Below are 17,618 nucleotides of genomic sequence, written 5' to 3' on the forward strand. Positions count from 1 at the left end.
GGCAGGCAACGTCAGGGAGTTCTGATGATAAGGTCAGCGAAAGGTCATTGTGCTTTTTACTCATGCCAAGCAGCAAACTGCAGTAATATTTGGATTTCAGGACAGGGTTTGAAATGTATACTCCTCAAGCCAAAGTTAAAACACAAAAAAGCCCACGGTCTTGTGAAGCCGGATCTCATGTCTCCGAGCCGTGGCTCTCTGTGGGGAAGGGAGAACGGGGCGGGTGTGGAGTGGATTTCAGACATCTGTTTGCTATGAGAGGAGACGCTCAGTTAAGGCCTTATTGGGTGTAACTGCATCAGAAAGCTTGTCCTCTGAAGAATTACAGAAAGGCACTTTATGAAGCCTTGGACAAGGACAGACAGAGAATGAGTCTTTTAAGATGAAGATGAACCCTGGACAGTATTCAGAAATCTCAAGCCATCTGTTTTACTGAGTTATTATTGTTTTTTTTCTCCTTTGTTCAACTGTTTTGGTTCTGAGCCTGGAGTTAATTTCAAGAGAAGTTTGATTGTAAATAGCTGACCGTGTACATGGAAAACTTTCACATTTTGAAATTCAGTTTCCTGTATTATATTGAGCTGAATTTTCTGACATGTTAAAGTGCTTAATAAACATATCTGCTTTTCTGCCAAAGCAATTCATTAAGTATTTCTTCATCATTTGCTCTGTCGATCATTACTCTTGCTGATTTGACAAAACAAAACCCACAAATTTACATTGAAGGAGGGACTTGAGCAGCATAGAAACGCCCTGTGACAGAGTTTTGAGCGGGTAAGCGTCATGCATGTTGTCTTTACAAATATCAAATCTACTTTAGATTAAGGCAAGATGCTACAGGCAAAACCATTGTTTTCTCATCCACTCATCAAATTTGAGTTTTTAGGCTATTTTGCTTCTATAACATCTGTTGTTTCAGACTAGTGAAAAGAAAACATCCAAAAAACTCCTAAGTGTTTATTTTATTTCACTTAATATATTTGCGTCTGTAGAATTCAAAAGTTTGTTTCTCCACTTCAGCAGCACTTACACACACCAAAACTTTGTTTTATTCCTCTCTATATTCTGAAGGTTTTTACTGAGGGGTTTGTTCATATATATAAATCACACTGATTTATACAAGTTTATTTGTGAAAACATGGTAAAAATCCCTATTTTTAAAGGTTGTGCATTTGTTTCTCCACTTCAGCAGCACTTACATAGACCAAAACTTAGAGTTTTATTCCTATCCATATTCTGAAGGTTTTTATAGAAGGGTTTTTTCATATATATAAATCACACTGATTTATACAACATTTTACTCCTAAAAACATGGTAAAAATGTATTTGTTTTCTGCCTGTTGACAGTATTTTCGGATGTATGGAGAAATCCAGAATCCCCTCTGGAAAAACCTTTAGCAAGAATTTTGAACCTGGCTTTATACAATGATCAGATGTATGGTCAGGAAATGTATGCAAATTAGTGCCGATTTAATGCATTATTTGCATATTTAAACATAACATTTCAGAAAATTTGTCATGCAAAATAATTGCACTGTCATTAATCAATTGGGGAAAGTATGGTGCTGTATAGTAGCTAATTAATTTTTTTCCTTATTCACCTATAGTGTCTTGCCTTAAAATCTTTTCCAAGTTTGATATCTCTCACTGTAAGTTGGTTAGTGTTTGGATATGGGTGCAGTGTCCCGATTCAACACAAAGCCTGTAGACACCATGACAAAAATGCTTTGTGTTGATGTTTTTACCCCATATCTCAAGACTAGATCTCTCACGGAAAGGAGACAGCTTTCACACATGAAATACCTTGTGTTTTCAGAGTTCGGATGATAAGAAATGCTGATTCTGCATCCAGTTCTTCATGCCTCTAGGTAAAGTGTGACAATTACATATGCATCCAAACAACAACACTGATTTTTCCAGTGAACACTGACCTTCACTGGAAATATGTATCCGAAGATTTGTACATATTATGGATTTTTTCTTTTTTTGAAACACAAACAAAATATTACATAATGTCTAAGCTATTCGTTCATGCATTGAAAAAGAACGGGACTGTTGCTTTCTAAAAAAGCACTTTGCTTTAAATAGCTTTGTGTAGGCAGTATATGTCTCAAATCTCATTCGCTCTTGCGTTCAGGTCAGGCAAAACCAGGCCAGGTTTGACATCACGAAAGAATCAGTGATGTTTGACAGTCGAGGGCAAACCTGCTGAGACACGTCTCGTATTGAACCTGCATCATGGAGTTAGATTTTCAATAAATAACTTTCTTTTTATCTTTCCGACACAAAGCTGTCGTATGATTTCATAAGACTTGGAATAAAGCACATGACTCATGCTAAGTACTTGTATGGTGCTTTTTCCAAACTATTGGCGGTTTGGAAAGTTGGGACAATATTTGGACAAGTTTTGAACAAATACTTGAGTATCTAAGTAAGGTCAAGAAACGTGTTTAGTAGGCTATATTATATATATGTGACCCTGGAACACAAAACCAGTCATAAGGGTCAATTTTTCGAGACTCATTCTACTAAAAAAATATTTGTTCGAGCTACTTTTTTACATTTGTTAAAGGGTTTTGAGCCAAAATATGATCATTCTGTCATCATTCCAAACCTGTATGATATTTTGAAGAACAGTTGAGATCCAAACAATATTGGACCCCATTGACTTTCATTAAATGGTCATTTCTCAAAATATGTTGTTTAGTAAATGATGACAGAATTTGGACTGTCTCTTTAAGGGTGTTGTCGAAGCCCTTAGAAAGCATAAAGCTCTTGAGAACTCTTAAGAATCTGACTGAAGTGAAACTGAATGAGCAGCAGCAGACGCTGGTATTACTCCAGTTTTCCTCAGTCTTTCCATCGTTTGTCCTGCGGTGAGCGCCGTAATTACACAGCTGCACGTGGCAGCCGTGGGTTGAGGGGCTGCAGTGCAAACCTCAAACTTTTAACAGAGTCATGTCGAAATGTTTCCCGTTACGCTGACCCGACAGATTTATAGGCTACGTGACGCTGAGCCACGTAACAAACCGCAGCGACGCACTGCGGAAACCTCTCGTCCTGCGTCCATTCAGATTTAATGATGTGCAGGATTTTTCAATCACTGTTGTCTGTCTGGGTTGTTATCTTTAACTAAAACTATAAAAAAATAGTTTTGTTAATTGAAATAAAAGAAAATATAAATATTATGTGGAAAAAATTTAACCATACAATTTGATACTTGAAATAAAATATAGAAAAAAGTAAACTTATTTTATTTATTTTATTATTGTTATAGTTATATTTATATTTTTTATATTTATTTTATTTTTATACATTTTTTTAATTCACATTTAGTTTAACTTAAAATAACTAAAACTGAAATAAACATGTATAAAAACTAGACAGTTAAAAAAAATAAAACTAATAGAAATTGTAAAAACGCATAACAAAATTACCAAAACTTTAACTAAAATTTAAATGAAGATAAATTTCAAAATATTAATAAAAACTATAATAGTATCTCAATGATACTAAAATATCGCTGTAACTGAAATAAGTTCAAGTTGAAGCACTAAAATTACTAATAGGAAATAAAAACTAAAATTTAACTAAAAATGTAATTAACTGATTATACAAAATATTAAAAATATTGAATAACTATAATAGTATATAAATGATTCTAAAATAAGAATTGGAGGCTGATACATTTCCATCTTTCCCACAATATAATGTGATGTTTTGACACCTCGTTTCACTCGAAACATGATTTCATTAAATGAATATACATTTATTTCACTTTTGTTTTCCTAATACAGCCATAGAATTAAAAATCATTGACAAAAATATCTCTATTAGTGCATCTGAAAAGCTCTTGTCTTCATGGACAGATGGAGAGAAACAAATTCAGTAATCAGTAAAGCTGTCAGCAGTAACGGTCAGATACTCTGGGAATCTCTGTATCTCAACAGCTGTGTGTGTGTGTGTGTGTGTGTGTGTGTGTGTGTGTACAGAGTTGAGCTGAGGACACGTCTCTACTGTCGACGAATTATAGTCTCATGCAGCAGAACTTACAGTTACTGGAACTTCCTGTAGTCACACACACACACACACACACACACAGTCTGTTAGAAAGCCTGAGACAAAGGTGGGTGTGTTTAAGTTTCCTGATGCTTTTAAGCATCTCTTGACTGTGCTGCTGAGTGAGGAGGGACGACTGTTAGTGTGCGTGTGTGTGTGTGTGTGTGTGTGAGAGAGAGAGAGAGAGAGAGAGTGTGAGTGTGTGTGTGTGTGTGTGTGTGTGTGTATTTCTGTGTGTGTGTGTGTGTGTGTGATCAGGCTGCAGGGCATTATGGGAGGGGAAACAGACAGGTGTTAAAACTGATCACAATCATATCAGTGTTACTGTTCCGGCCCGCTGCAGAATAACGAGCAGACTGATAATGTCCTGCTCTCTGTGTGTTTGTGAAATGAAACATGTTCTCTCTCATCTTTAACGTCTCTTTGTTTTCTCTCAGATCGCGGTGTTTTGTCACGCTGAGCTCATTGTTTCTAAACCAACACGACGCTGACGTCTGCTGTAAAATCACGTTTCCATGAGCTCCTCCATCATTGTGAAAAATAAAGACTCAGGTTTGACTTTACCACATTTATTTTTCTGCTATTCAAGAATAATAATATATATCCTTTTTCCTCCTCATTACCTCACAGATAAATTATTTATTTAGTTTAATTTTCTTTTCTTTTATTATTTTCTTACACCTTTAAATAGGCTCACAAAAATCTAACACTTTTGTTTTTAAGTCTAAAGGATGAAATAGAATGTTGAATTCAAAAAGAAAAGTTGGAAGACAAATAAGATTTTTTGTTTGTGAATGAAAAGTTTCGCATATAAAGTTGTTGACATATTCAAGAGATGGTCAAGGCTTCTCATAATAAAAAACTATATCTTAGATAACAAAGGAGTGGTTAATTTCAACTTTAATAAAATAATATTGGTAACCAAACAGTTGCTGGTAGCCATTGACTTACATAGTATTTTTTCTTACTTTGGACATCAGTGGCTACCAGCAACTGTTCAGTGACCAACACTCTTCAAGATATCTTGTGTTCAACAGAAGGAAGAATCTCGTACAGGTTTGGAACAACACGAGAGAGTAGATGATGACCAAACTGTTCAGTTTTGGGTGAACTGTCCCTTTAATAAACGTTACTGATGTGTAAATGTGGATGAATCTGTGTAAAAACTCGGATATGTAAAGTGTGTGTTTCAGCGTAATTACATTCTGATCAAAGATTCTGAAGACAAACATCATCACTGATAAGAGTGAATGAATGAAAGTACATGAGTTGGGTTTGATTGCTCGTTGGCCTGTGATGTGATTCTCTTCACCTCAGCCCGTCTGCACTCGCCCGAACACAAACACACTCAGAGACGCTTATCATGAGAGGAAGATCATAAAAGAGCGTCTGAAGTCACAGAAGAGGCGTGATTATACGTGCACTCCTTCATGAAAGCAGAGGAAAGATGGATGGATGGATGGATGGATGGATGCTCTCTCTTCTCATTTATAATCGTACTTTCATCTGATGGACAAAGAGATTGCTATAGACGAAGTCTGTGTGTGTGTGTGTAACAAGTTGCAGAATTTCATCATATAAATATCAGCATCTGCAACAAATTCATATTTTCGCTGAGTTTGAGCTGTTTTTCCTTCATATTCTCACTCTATCAGACTACATGAGCCATAAACGCCTGATGGAGTCAATATGATACAAAACATAAAACACATATGGAAACTTTTTTTATTGACTTTTAATATTTTGTCTAAAGGTTCAATGCACTGTTCAATAAAAAAATATATTATTATATTATATTTATTATATTATATAGAAGGTTTTTTAAAAATATGATCTGTCAGAGCAGATATTGTGTTTTAATTAAATATTTTTTTCTATATTTTTTGTCACAGGTCAATCATTCACAATGATTCATCTTTTTCATACAAAAGCTGATTTAATTTTGTATTTTTTTTACATTATATAAGTAAAAATGATTGAAATGATTGTTCAGAACAAAATGTGAACACTCATCACTGCTCTCACCTACTGCTTATGCAACACATGACATTTAGAGATGACAACACGCACACACACACACGCGCACTCACACGCACACTCACACACACACACTCTCTCACACACTCACACGCACACACTCTCTCACTCACTCACTCACACTCACTCACACACACACACTCGTCACTGAAAACTAGTGACTAACCCCTGAGCCTCTGTGCGTCACTATCAGCCGCTCTGATGGGTTGTAAAATTTCCATCATGTCTATTTTTAGCCTTTTGACATTGGTTTTTATTTCTCACAGATATAATATGTGTGTAGATTTGTGTTTGGCATCTTGATGTAGATGGAGTCTGTTTTAACTGAGCTTACGAATTAGACCTGCAGTTTGTTTTTCAGACCCTTAACATGTTTAAGAACTGAAATCACTGACAGGTTTGAGTCTAAAGAAACAGGTACATTCTTAATCCTCAGAGTTTGAGAGCGTTACATCGGGATGCATTACTGGCAAGTGTTTTTCAGAGTTGCTGAGCTTCAGCTGGTCTTTCACACATCAATCACACGTTTGTGTCTCCGTTGTTCTTCCCATGTCTCTCTCAGGTACTTTTGCCAGCTTCTGGATGGTCTTGAATACTTGCACAGCCAGGGAATTGTACACAAAGATATTAAACCAGGGAATTTGCTGCTCACTACAGACGGGGCGCTGAAGATCTCTGACTTGGGTGTAGCGGAGGTGAGACGGCCGTCTGTGTTTAATCAGCACTCTGAGCTCATTTAAGTGATTAACCCCGTAAATCCTGATATGTGACCCTGGAGCACAAAAGCAGTGTTAAGTCGCTGGGGTATATTTGTAGCAATAGCCAACAATACATTGTATGGGTCAAAACACACACGGACACACACACACACACCCACACTCACACGCACACACACACACGCACTCACACTTGTGTGTTCGGCTCCGGTTCATTGATCAGGGATCAGGTCTGAGTCCTCTTCAGCTTGTCATGTCAGATTCCTGTCAGACGAGACCAGAAGAGCCGCTCTGACCGCCTGCTACAGAATGATGAAGATGCGGGAACAGACCCTCGTCTTCATCAGCAGAACATCACTAAAGTGTGTGTTTGACCATCAATAATCACAGATAATCAGAGCTATTAATCAGCTGGAGCAAAACCTGTTGATGGTCTTTTAAAGGTTATTCAGTATTATTTATTAAAATCTGTCAAAACTTATGTAATAAAATTCACCTAATATAGTCTATACAGAAATTTTGGAGCTGGATTTACTTTGTAGCTATTTTCACTTAGATTCTGCTTGCAGATTTTACAAACTGTTACAAAGAAACGGCAAGTAGCATTGAATTAAACACATTTTGAAATAAAAAGGCTTAATATATGCAAGCCTGTTTTCGCCACTGAATAAACAGTGACTTTTTATCATTCTGACTTTTTTTCTTGCAATTGCATGATATAAACTCATAATTGCAATTATTAATTCTTTTTTCAGAATTCACTTGCAAAGTCCAATTCTGGGGAAGAAAAGACTATTTTCTTATTGTGAGTTTATATCTCACAATTTTGACTATAACTTGCAATTTGTAAGTTTATGATGCAATTCTGAGAAAAAAGGTCAGAAATGTGAGATATAAAGTTTTAATTTTTATTCAGTGGCAGAAACAAGCTTCCATAGAAATAGTACTTGCCTGTAAAACATGCTCCAATAATCTTTTTTTTACAACTTTGTTGCTCGTTGCCGTTGTTAATTTAGCATTAATTATTAGTATTAATATTCTAGTATTTGATATGAATTTGCTTTTATTTCAGTTTTCATTTAAAGCTTAGTTTAAGTTATTTTGTTATGTGCTTCTGTCATTTATAATTGTTTATATTTCACTGTATTTTTTATTTCATTTTTAGTAATTTTGGTACTTAAACTTAGTTGCTAAAGCAAGGCTTCTAATTTTTGTTGAAGTTATTTAAGTTTTTCATCTGATAATTGTTACATTATTTCAGTTACTGAAAATGTTATAAATTTGATCTGGATTACACTTACAAGTCTATAATAGTTTATGTAAAATGTAACATTTAGTATTTACTCACCTTCATGTTCTGAGTCTTCTAAAATTAGATGTTTAGCGTTCATAAACATAGACTGGTTTTGTGAAATGATTCTACTGGTTTATAGAAAAGAATTATCTCAAAAGAGTGAATAATGACTGAAATTGTCAGAAATCTATCATATGACTTCAGAAGAGTTCATATATGATGTGTTTCACATTGTTTTGAAGCTGGAACGCTTCAGTCCTCATTCACCGTGAGCAGGACTTTTCCTCAAAATATATTTGTTGTTTTCCACAGCAGAACAAATATGGGTTTGGAACGACGTGAGGGTGAATAAACGATGACAGGACGATCATTCAGAGGCTGAACTTTCCTTTAAAGCAGCACTATGTAACTTTTGGCGGTCTAGCAGTTAATAAACAGAACTGCACACATCCCGCGGAAGAACATTCCAACCGGAGCTACTTCTCTAAGTTTATGTCTATGGCGATTCACGCAGTTATGTTATTGTTATTGTTTATTTATTTTTTTAGGGACAATGCATGTTAATGAACATTTGTAGTAATACAGAATGTAAACAAGCCGGATTATAGCAACACAGTCCCTAGGCAGGTACACACAAGGACACAGACTCAAATACAGCACATAAAAGACATTTTAAAATTTCTAAGTAAAATGTTTACACAACTGATTCGTCATAAGCCAGTTTTTGAAATGATCTTTAAAGGTATGATAAGTAGAACATTGTCTTATTGATAAGCTATTCCAATATTTACTCCCTATTACAGATAATACTTTCTGTCCAAAAGATGTTCGCCTATATGGCACCCCACAGTGCCCTCTAGTAATAGACCTCTGTCTAATAGGATCTGTCCTCGGTTTTATAAATTCAATTAACGGAGGGGGAGTAAGCCCATTCAAGACCTTATAAATAAAACATGCATATTTAAAAATTTTTTACATTTTCAAAACTCAATAGATTGTTTTTTTTTTAGAATATTACAGTAATGAAATGACAGGGTTTTTTTTATCTAACACTTTTATCGCCTTCTTATACAATGATTCTATTGTCTTTAGAGTTGTGCCACTTATAAATGACCAACTATTAAAACAATACTCAATATGAGAAAAAATCATTGAGTATAAATACAACCTAGCAGCACCGACTGTCAAAAATGGCCTAATATACTTAAAATTCTTTAAATTAAACTTTACAATATTACACAACTTTTTCAAATGACTTTTAAAAGTTAAAGCAGAATCCAAAGTCACCCCAAGGGATGTAAACTCTTTAACAATTTCAAGCTCCTCCCCTCTCAGAAATACCTTAGAATGTGTCATCCCTACTGGCTGTTTTGCAAACATCATACACACAGTTTTTTTTGTGTTCAATAATAAACCTGATTTGGTAAGCCATTCCTGAACATTGGTCATTGCAGAAGTCAAAGTAATCGAAGCTTTTTCAAACTTATTAGCATGGGTAAAAATTACTACATCATCTGCATACAAATGAACATTTACATCTTTACATACTCCAGGTAAATCATTAATATAAACTGAAAATAAAATTGGTCCCAAGATGGAGCCTTGTGGAACCCCCTTGGGGCAAGCAAGGTATCCGACTGTCAAAAATGGCCTAATATACTTAAAATTCTTTAAATTAAACTTTACAATATTACACAACTTTTTCACATGACTTTTAAAAGTTAAAGCAGAATCCAAAGTCACCCCAAGGGATGTAAACTCTTTAACAATTTCAAGCTCCTCCCCTCTCAGAAATACCTTAGAATGTGTCATCCCTACTGGCTGTTTTGCAAACATCATACACACAGTTTTTTTTGTGTTCAATAATAAACCTGATTTGGTAAGCCATTCCTGAACATTGGTCATTGCAGAAGTCAAAGTAATCGAAGCTTTTTCAAACTTATTAGCATGGTTAAAAATTACTACATCATCTGCATACAAATGAAAATTTACATCTTTACATACTCCAGGTAAATCATTAATATAAAGTGAAAATAAAATTGGTCCCAAGATGGAGCCTTGTGGAACCCCCTTGGTGCAAGCAAGGTCCTTGTGGAACCCCCTTGGGGCAAGCAAGGTATAAAGACTTTATACCATCATGTGTTCCTCCGCAGCGGTGACGACCCGACAAGGCTACAATAGTCCAAATATAAGTACTTATTATAAGTGTACCGTAGTGATTCGGAATAAGACAAAAACGCAGTTTGGAAGATGAATTCATGATGTACTCGCTCATTATATACATTTTGCAAATTTTGAACACAGAAAAAGTTACATAGTGCTGCTTTAACACGGTGATGAATCCCTGCGCAGGTTTATTGCGATGTTTGAGGTTCGTCTGCATCAATGAGGAACTTCAGCTGTTCTCCATCAGATGGATGTTCCTGATGTTTGTCGGCCCCCTGCGCAGTGGCCGAAAACTCTCGCCTCAAACCAGACTGAGAGGAAAGAAACCAGAAGCGTGAGCTGGATCAGATTTACAGAACCACATCAGGAACGTGAGGAACAGAAACCCACAGCATTATTTCAGTATCAGTTCTGTTTTCATTTTGATTTCAGTTAAAGTTTTAGTATTTTTGTTGTTTATTTTTGTCATTTTTATTAGCTTTTTAAAAAAGTCAATAATTTTTTTATTGTATTTTACTACATCAAGATAAACTAAATGAAAATGAGAAATGTTGCCTTGGCAAAGTTTTTTTAATGTATTTTTTTTCATTCAAATTTTTTATTACAATAATCTTTGTTTTATTTATAACTTAGAAAAATGATAGATAGATAGATAGATAGATAGATAGATACATACATACATACATGCTTTATTTGTCATTTCTGTTACATAGAAACGAAATTGTTTCACGCGTCCACAGCTTACAGTTCAGTGCCTTATAAAAACATAGATATTTCAGTAGAAATTATTTAAAAATACTAAAACATAAATATTCTAGTAAAATTATTTAAAGTACTCTAAATGTGTTAAAAATTAACCACAATAAAATCACAAGCTCTGATTTAGCAGCCTGATTGCTGTAGGCAGAAAGCTGTTTAACAGCCGAGTTGTTCTTGATCTTTTTCCTCACCGCATCAATGTAAACAATCCATAACATGGATGTGTGCAGTCCTTCAGGATGCCTCCAGCTCTCCGCACACAGCGCTCTGTGTAGAGTCCTGTAGCTGTGGCAGTGAGACACCAATTATTTTCTCCGCTGTTCTCACAGTCCGGCTGAGATTGTGTCTCTCCTCCGCTGTACAGCTGCCGAACCAGGACGAGATACAGCAGGTCAGCAGGCTCTCAACTGTCCCTCTGTAAGACAGGGTCATGGCTGCGATGGGAAGTTCCACCTTCTTCAGCCTGCGAAGGAAGGGAAGGCGTTGTTGGGCCTTCTTGATGACAGCTGAAGTGTTGTCTCTGGTAGCTTGTCTGTCAGATGGATCCCCAGAAACTTGCTGCTTTGAACCCTCTCCACCTCAGAGCTGTTTATGGTTAGAGGGAGATGGTGATGTTGGCCAGCCCTCCTGAAGTCTATGACCATCTCCTTTGTTTTGTTGGTATTGAGGGCCAAGTTGTGCGTTGTGCACCAGGCTGTGAGTTTCTCCACCTCTTTCCTGAATGCCGACTCATCATTATCGGTAATAAGGCCGACAGCAGAGGTGTCATCTGCGAACTTGATGAGATGGTTGCTGATAAAACTGGCAGTACAGTCATATGTCAGCAGCGTGAACAATAAAGCACTCAGAACACACAACTGACTCATTCATTTTAAGATTATTTTACATTTGAGTAATTTTATGTGGTTTTCATGAATTGTGTTATTTTTGAGAATTTTTACTTTGGCAAGTAGCTGAATTTATTTATTTCACTTAATTTTTATTTAATATTTTTTATGGTTTTAGTTATTGTTAACTATAATAAAACGGTGCCCTGTGATTATTGTTTTGTTTATATATATATATATATATATATATATGTATGTATATATACATACACACATTTGCATAAAGCATCCATATTTGTCCATGCCCATGTTGATTAGAGTATTAAAAACTTGAAAAGTATTACACATCAAACAGTTACACAGGCATACATAAGTAAGGAAAGACAGAAAAATGAAAAAGTTGCATTACAAAATTGGATCCAAATGAATAACAGCATAGAATACGGGTCTAAATGAACGCTGCATGCAGTGAAATGATCTGAGGGTCGTTCACTGTGTGAAATTCCTCCCCAGATGTTTGTTTGTGTGCGTGAATGCTGTTTTATCCATTAATGGAAGAATATCTCTGTGAAAATGAGTGTCTGTGTAGCACATGTTAGGGATGGAAGTAATTATTACTGTTTTCACTGAGTGCAGAAAAATGCATGTTTGATTTCAATTCATTTTTAATGTCACTGAATGTTGCACAAAATGGATTTGATCACTATGTTACTTAAACATATAAAATATAATAAATTTATATATATATATATAATTTATGGCAGTATATGTACACAGGATGAAACTAATTTTTTAAATGATGAAATCATCTTAAATGTCTTGTGTTTCTGTAGGTCAGCTGAAGGAAAATCTGATGATCTGAGATCAGCGTCCGGATTCAGTGAGTCATTCTGCCGACGGAATCCATGGAAATGAAGGAAAAGTTCAATGACAACAAAGAGGGAAAATCCAGCCGCACAAAAACATTACAACACTTCATACTGAATGACAGAGAGAGGAAACGTTTAGGGGTATTTGTGATTTTTTATATTTTTTTAACACGTTTGCATGTGAGAAGTGAGTGATTTGATGCTGGAGTTTCATCACATCACTATCAGCACTAGTACTAGTGATGACTAACTAACTTGGCAAAGACTGAGTAAAGTTCACTGATGCTGTAAAACGTGAAACTAGCTGTGTGTGTGTGTGAGTGTGAGTGTGTGTGTGTGTGTGTGTGTGTGTGTGTGTAAGTGTGAGTGTGTGTGTAGTTTCACTAGTGAACACTAGAGGCATCAGTGTCATTTGTTTAACTCTGCAGTAATGACTGCCATATGAGCCTGTTAAACTTTCCATCACACACAGACTCACACTCGGGTCGCTCCAGGAGAGAGAGCTCGACCCACATTCTGGTTCTGCTCTGAACATTTTAATAATAATTTTCTTTCTATGTACAACACAAATCTAAAACCCATAATACTCTCAAACACTCTCTCTCTCTCTCACACACACACACACACAGAGGTTTTTTTTTATGGTTTATGGGGACTCTCCATAGGCGTAATGGTTTTTATACTGTACAAACCGTATATTCTATTGCCCTACACCAACCCTACCCCTAAACCTACCCCTCACAGGAAACTTTCTGCATTTTTAGATTAAAAAAAAAACACACACACACACACACACACACACACACACACACACACACACACATCAGCTCACATCTGCATCCTGATGCACAGTCAGTCTGATGCATGCTCTGCTGTCTGTTTCTCATATTATTCTCTGATTCACAAGATGATGCAGATTTTCATCATACAGATGAGCAGCAACTCAGAGCTACATCAGCAATCATAATACAACATGTATGCAAATATCATCAAGGATAATGGATCATTTGATAATATAACAGAATATTATATCAGTGATCTGCAGCATTAACATGTTTAGGCCAAACACGTTCTTTTGTTTTAAAACGTTAAATCCTTGACATTCACTCTTTGCATACTAATGCATGTCATTAGCATATGCATGTATTTAAATCACACTCCATACATTAGTCACACACCAGCGTCTCTCTGATGGATAACGTGATTATGAAAGTTTCAATCAAACTTTGGTCAGGAAAACTGTGTGAAAACAGTCTCTATATTCATCATACGTGTCCTCTTAAGATGAAAACTACCGTATTGACCGAATATAAGACGATGATTTTTTCTTGGAAATACATCTGAAAAAACGCGGTCGTCTTATATTCAGGGTCTAGACTTTGACATGTCAATAATACACCCACAACAATAGGTGGCGCCAAATACGCATAAAACGAGTGTGCTATGAAATACGTAATGTAATGCGTGTTGTAAAGAAGAAAAGCTTACAGCTGCATGAGTCGTGACTGTCACGTTAGCCTGATGGGACCAAACTCTCTTTGTGATTTTAAAACGTAAGACAGTACCCAGATTTGAAGACTACAGTAAGATTTAACTTCTACTGTTAATAAGATGTTGGTAGGCTACTATTAGATGGATAGCCTAAATGTCCTAATTCAGATGGGCTACCTGTTTTTATTTTTTTTAATGGTATATCATAGTATTGGGGTCGTCTTATAATCAGGGTCGTCTTATATTCGGGCCAATATGGTATTACTATAGTTAAACTACGGTAACCACAAATTGACCATGGCTTTGCTACACTAACCATAGTTTAACCATGGTATTTGTAGTAAATATACAAAATACACACATGCACGCACGCACCCACACACACACACACACACACACACACATGGTTAGTACACTTTTACTATAGTAAAAGCATGATTAATTTTCTTAAAGGGTTTGTATTTGTGTATATTTTCTTTCTTTCTTTCTTTTTCCTTTGTTTTGTTTTTATACATGTACTGCCTTAATGGTTTGATGATTTGTACCGTTTAATAAAAAAATAAATCAGAAAAAAAGATTGGCGATTCGCGTTCGGTCCCGATCTGATTCAAATGATTCGCGATCCGATTGGAGCTCTTCGAAACAGTGAATCATTTTGCGACGCAATGGTTTAACTGATTCGGAGTTTCGAAAAGCTCAGTTTCTGCCATCACTGCGTGCTTTTTAAAATCATTACAAGCGATGTCGAAATACGAAAATGCATGGCTGTTTTGAACTTGTCTTTGCTAGTGAATCGCTTGAACTGAATGAAGTCACGAGTTTGAATCAATCGGAGCGGTTCAGCGTAAATGACTCACTCAATTGAATCGGTTCGTCTGTTTCTCTTTCCTCGTCTTCAGTCATGTTTACACGACAGAGTACGTTTACATGGACAACAATAATCCGATATTAACACGATTAAGACAATACTATGATTAAGAATCTACCTTGTAAACAGAGATTTTTGATTACCTTAATCCGGCTAAAGTCATACTCGAAGTAAACACAAATTGATTTAAAATCATATGACCCCTTTAAGACATGTGGAGTATTCTATTTTAATCGCATTATTAAAGTCTACACACCTTAATCACACTATTACCGTAGTGTAGGACTTTACACACATGGCAGTGGTCAACCGTTTGACGCAAACTAAAAGCAAGAAGGCACATTTTTATCCATCGTCGTCTGTTTTTACGTATAGCATGACATGTAATTAACTGCACTTGAAGCTTTCGTAAAATTAAAAATGAAACCCAAAACTGTATGGTACCGAAGACAAACTGTTGTTGCGTGAAATTCTGGAGGGAACGTCGGATGGCGTCGCATGGGAACGTAATGACGTGGGCCATTAATCAATCTATGTATAACATGTAAAACGGGAACATGAAAGGAATATTCAAAAAATGCAATTCATGTAAACACCTTAATCATAATATTGTCTTATTCAGAATAAGGTAAATAATTAGATTACTGATGTCCATGTAAACGCACTACTAACTGGCTTAGCTCGCTAGTTTTATGACATTAACTGAAATAAGCAAAAAAGTATGATATTTAAAATAAAATATCCATATTTCCATTCCAAAGATAAAATCCAACACTTAAATCTACGAACATAATCAGATGAGGTAACTGGTTTACTGCAAACTAGTGAAACACTGCATTAATGTGACGAGCTGCAGCTCAAAACACATGTTATATGATCGAGTTTGTAGCTTAATTCACTATATCTGAAATAGTTTGAGCTGCAGTTCAGTTGCTGACAGTTCAATAGAAATCAGCTGAAAGCATCCAGTCTCTCACACCATTGATGTGAATGTTCAGTTTATATATATTGTAATTAATATTTGAGAAATTATGTTGTATCTGATTGTATGAGTCTCTATAGAGTGATAGTCAATGTAAAAATGGCAAATGAGAGCAGCAGATGAACACAAGACAACAGAACATCATAAAGTTAAAGAGGATAAACTTTATCATTCAGCTGAACTGTGCTCGTGTGTTTGAAACACTTTGTTATTGCTAGGGACAATTTAGTAGTCTCTGGATAATAGGGAACATGTCATAGCATCTCTACTAAACCCTTGTTGATCGTACTTTAGGCGGGAACTGTCGAGTTCTTCCGGTTTTCCACAGTGAAGGTTTCTAGTGTAATTCAATGTGAAGATGATGAGAAATGTGAGATGTTTTGAGGTTTGGACAGCAGATGTTTGAGAACATTCCCTTTCCACATTGCTGGAGCCCTGATCATCCTGAAGATCATGAAGAAACATCAATGAAGCGTCTGAACGGACCATGACACACTGAACCAGGGTTGCAAGGTTTTCACAACAAAACCCGCCCAATCGCATTCCGAGGGGTAAAATACACATTTTTTGGCAGGGTTCCCCTGGTAAAATTCTCATTCCAGGGGCTAAATATCACATTATTAGGGTCACTTCAACCAACCGTGGACCTGGCAACACTTCACTGAACGCTAGACGATGATGTGAGGGAAAACACTGACACCTGCTGGACAAGCACACTACTGCCAACAGACACTGTTTTACCAGCATTTGCCTTTAAGACAGCTTCAAACCTTCTTAGAAAAGATTCATACAACTTCTGAATGGTTTCCAGTTGAATGTTGTCTATCAGAACGTCTGCCAGCGGTTCAGTTGTTTGTTGAGATATTGGAGGACAGAACTGGCTTCTCACTCTTCTCTCCAAAACTGATGATATTCCGCTCGTATATGCATTTTATAAATGAGACCGCAGAGGTGATCGATGATCAAAGTCCTGATGTTTAGGTGATGTGCTCACTCTCAGGACATCGAGGTTCTAGATGAGTTTGTTTCTTCATCAGATTTGGAGAAATGTAGCATTGCATCAGTGTCTCACTGCAAGTGAATGGGTGCCGTCAGAATGAGAGTCCAAACAGCTGATAAAAACATCACAATAATCCACAGCACTCCAGTCCATCAGTTAACATCTGGAGAAGACAAAAGCTGAAACAAATCCAGCATTAAGATGTATTTAACTAAAATGCGAGTCCATAATCCATAATAATGCTTCCTCCAGTGAAAAAGTGCATCTCCTGTTGTCTCTCACATCAAAATCCAGCCACATGTTTGTTTAGAGCTGTTTTGGCTTGTGCTTGATCAGTGCAGATTTCTCTCCTGATTCAGACCACTGGAGGAATTGAGTATATTCAGTTTAACATGTTGACCAATGCCCCTTTGTGATAAATCTTATCCTTAGATGAAGTTCTAACAGTGTCTGAAATTGTGCATACAGTTTGAGACACAAAAATCATAATGAATCACAATAAGACCAGTAGACCAGCTTAAATAGTGAATTAAGTGTCACTGCAGTTCTG

General features: G+C 36.2%; 1 long non-coding RNA gene across 1 annotated transcript in view; it reads left to right on the top strand.

Annotated features, from left to right (window-relative positions):
* The first annotated feature begins 1,815 nt into the window (after positions 1-1,815).
* LOC107704471 (uncharacterized) overlaps positions 1,816-17,618 on the top strand; it is a 24,947-nt gene continuing 9,144 nt past the window's right edge. The window contains exons 1-3 of the long non-coding RNA XR_001635963.1: positions 1,816-1,868; positions 4,497-4,611; positions 12,692-12,868. This is a non-coding gene — a long non-coding RNA (uncharacterized LOC107704471). The remainder of the gene's footprint in view (positions 1,869-4,496; positions 4,612-12,691; positions 12,869-17,618) is intronic.

The sequence above is a fragment of the Sinocyclocheilus anshuiensis genome, unplaced genomic scaffold, assembly GCF_001515605.1.
Source record: "Sinocyclocheilus anshuiensis isolate Anshui unplaced genomic scaffold, SAMN03320099.WGS_v1.1 scaffold1067, whole genome shotgun sequence".
Classification (NCBI taxonomy): domain Eukaryota; kingdom Metazoa; phylum Chordata; class Actinopteri; order Cypriniformes; family Cyprinidae; genus Sinocyclocheilus; species Sinocyclocheilus anshuiensis.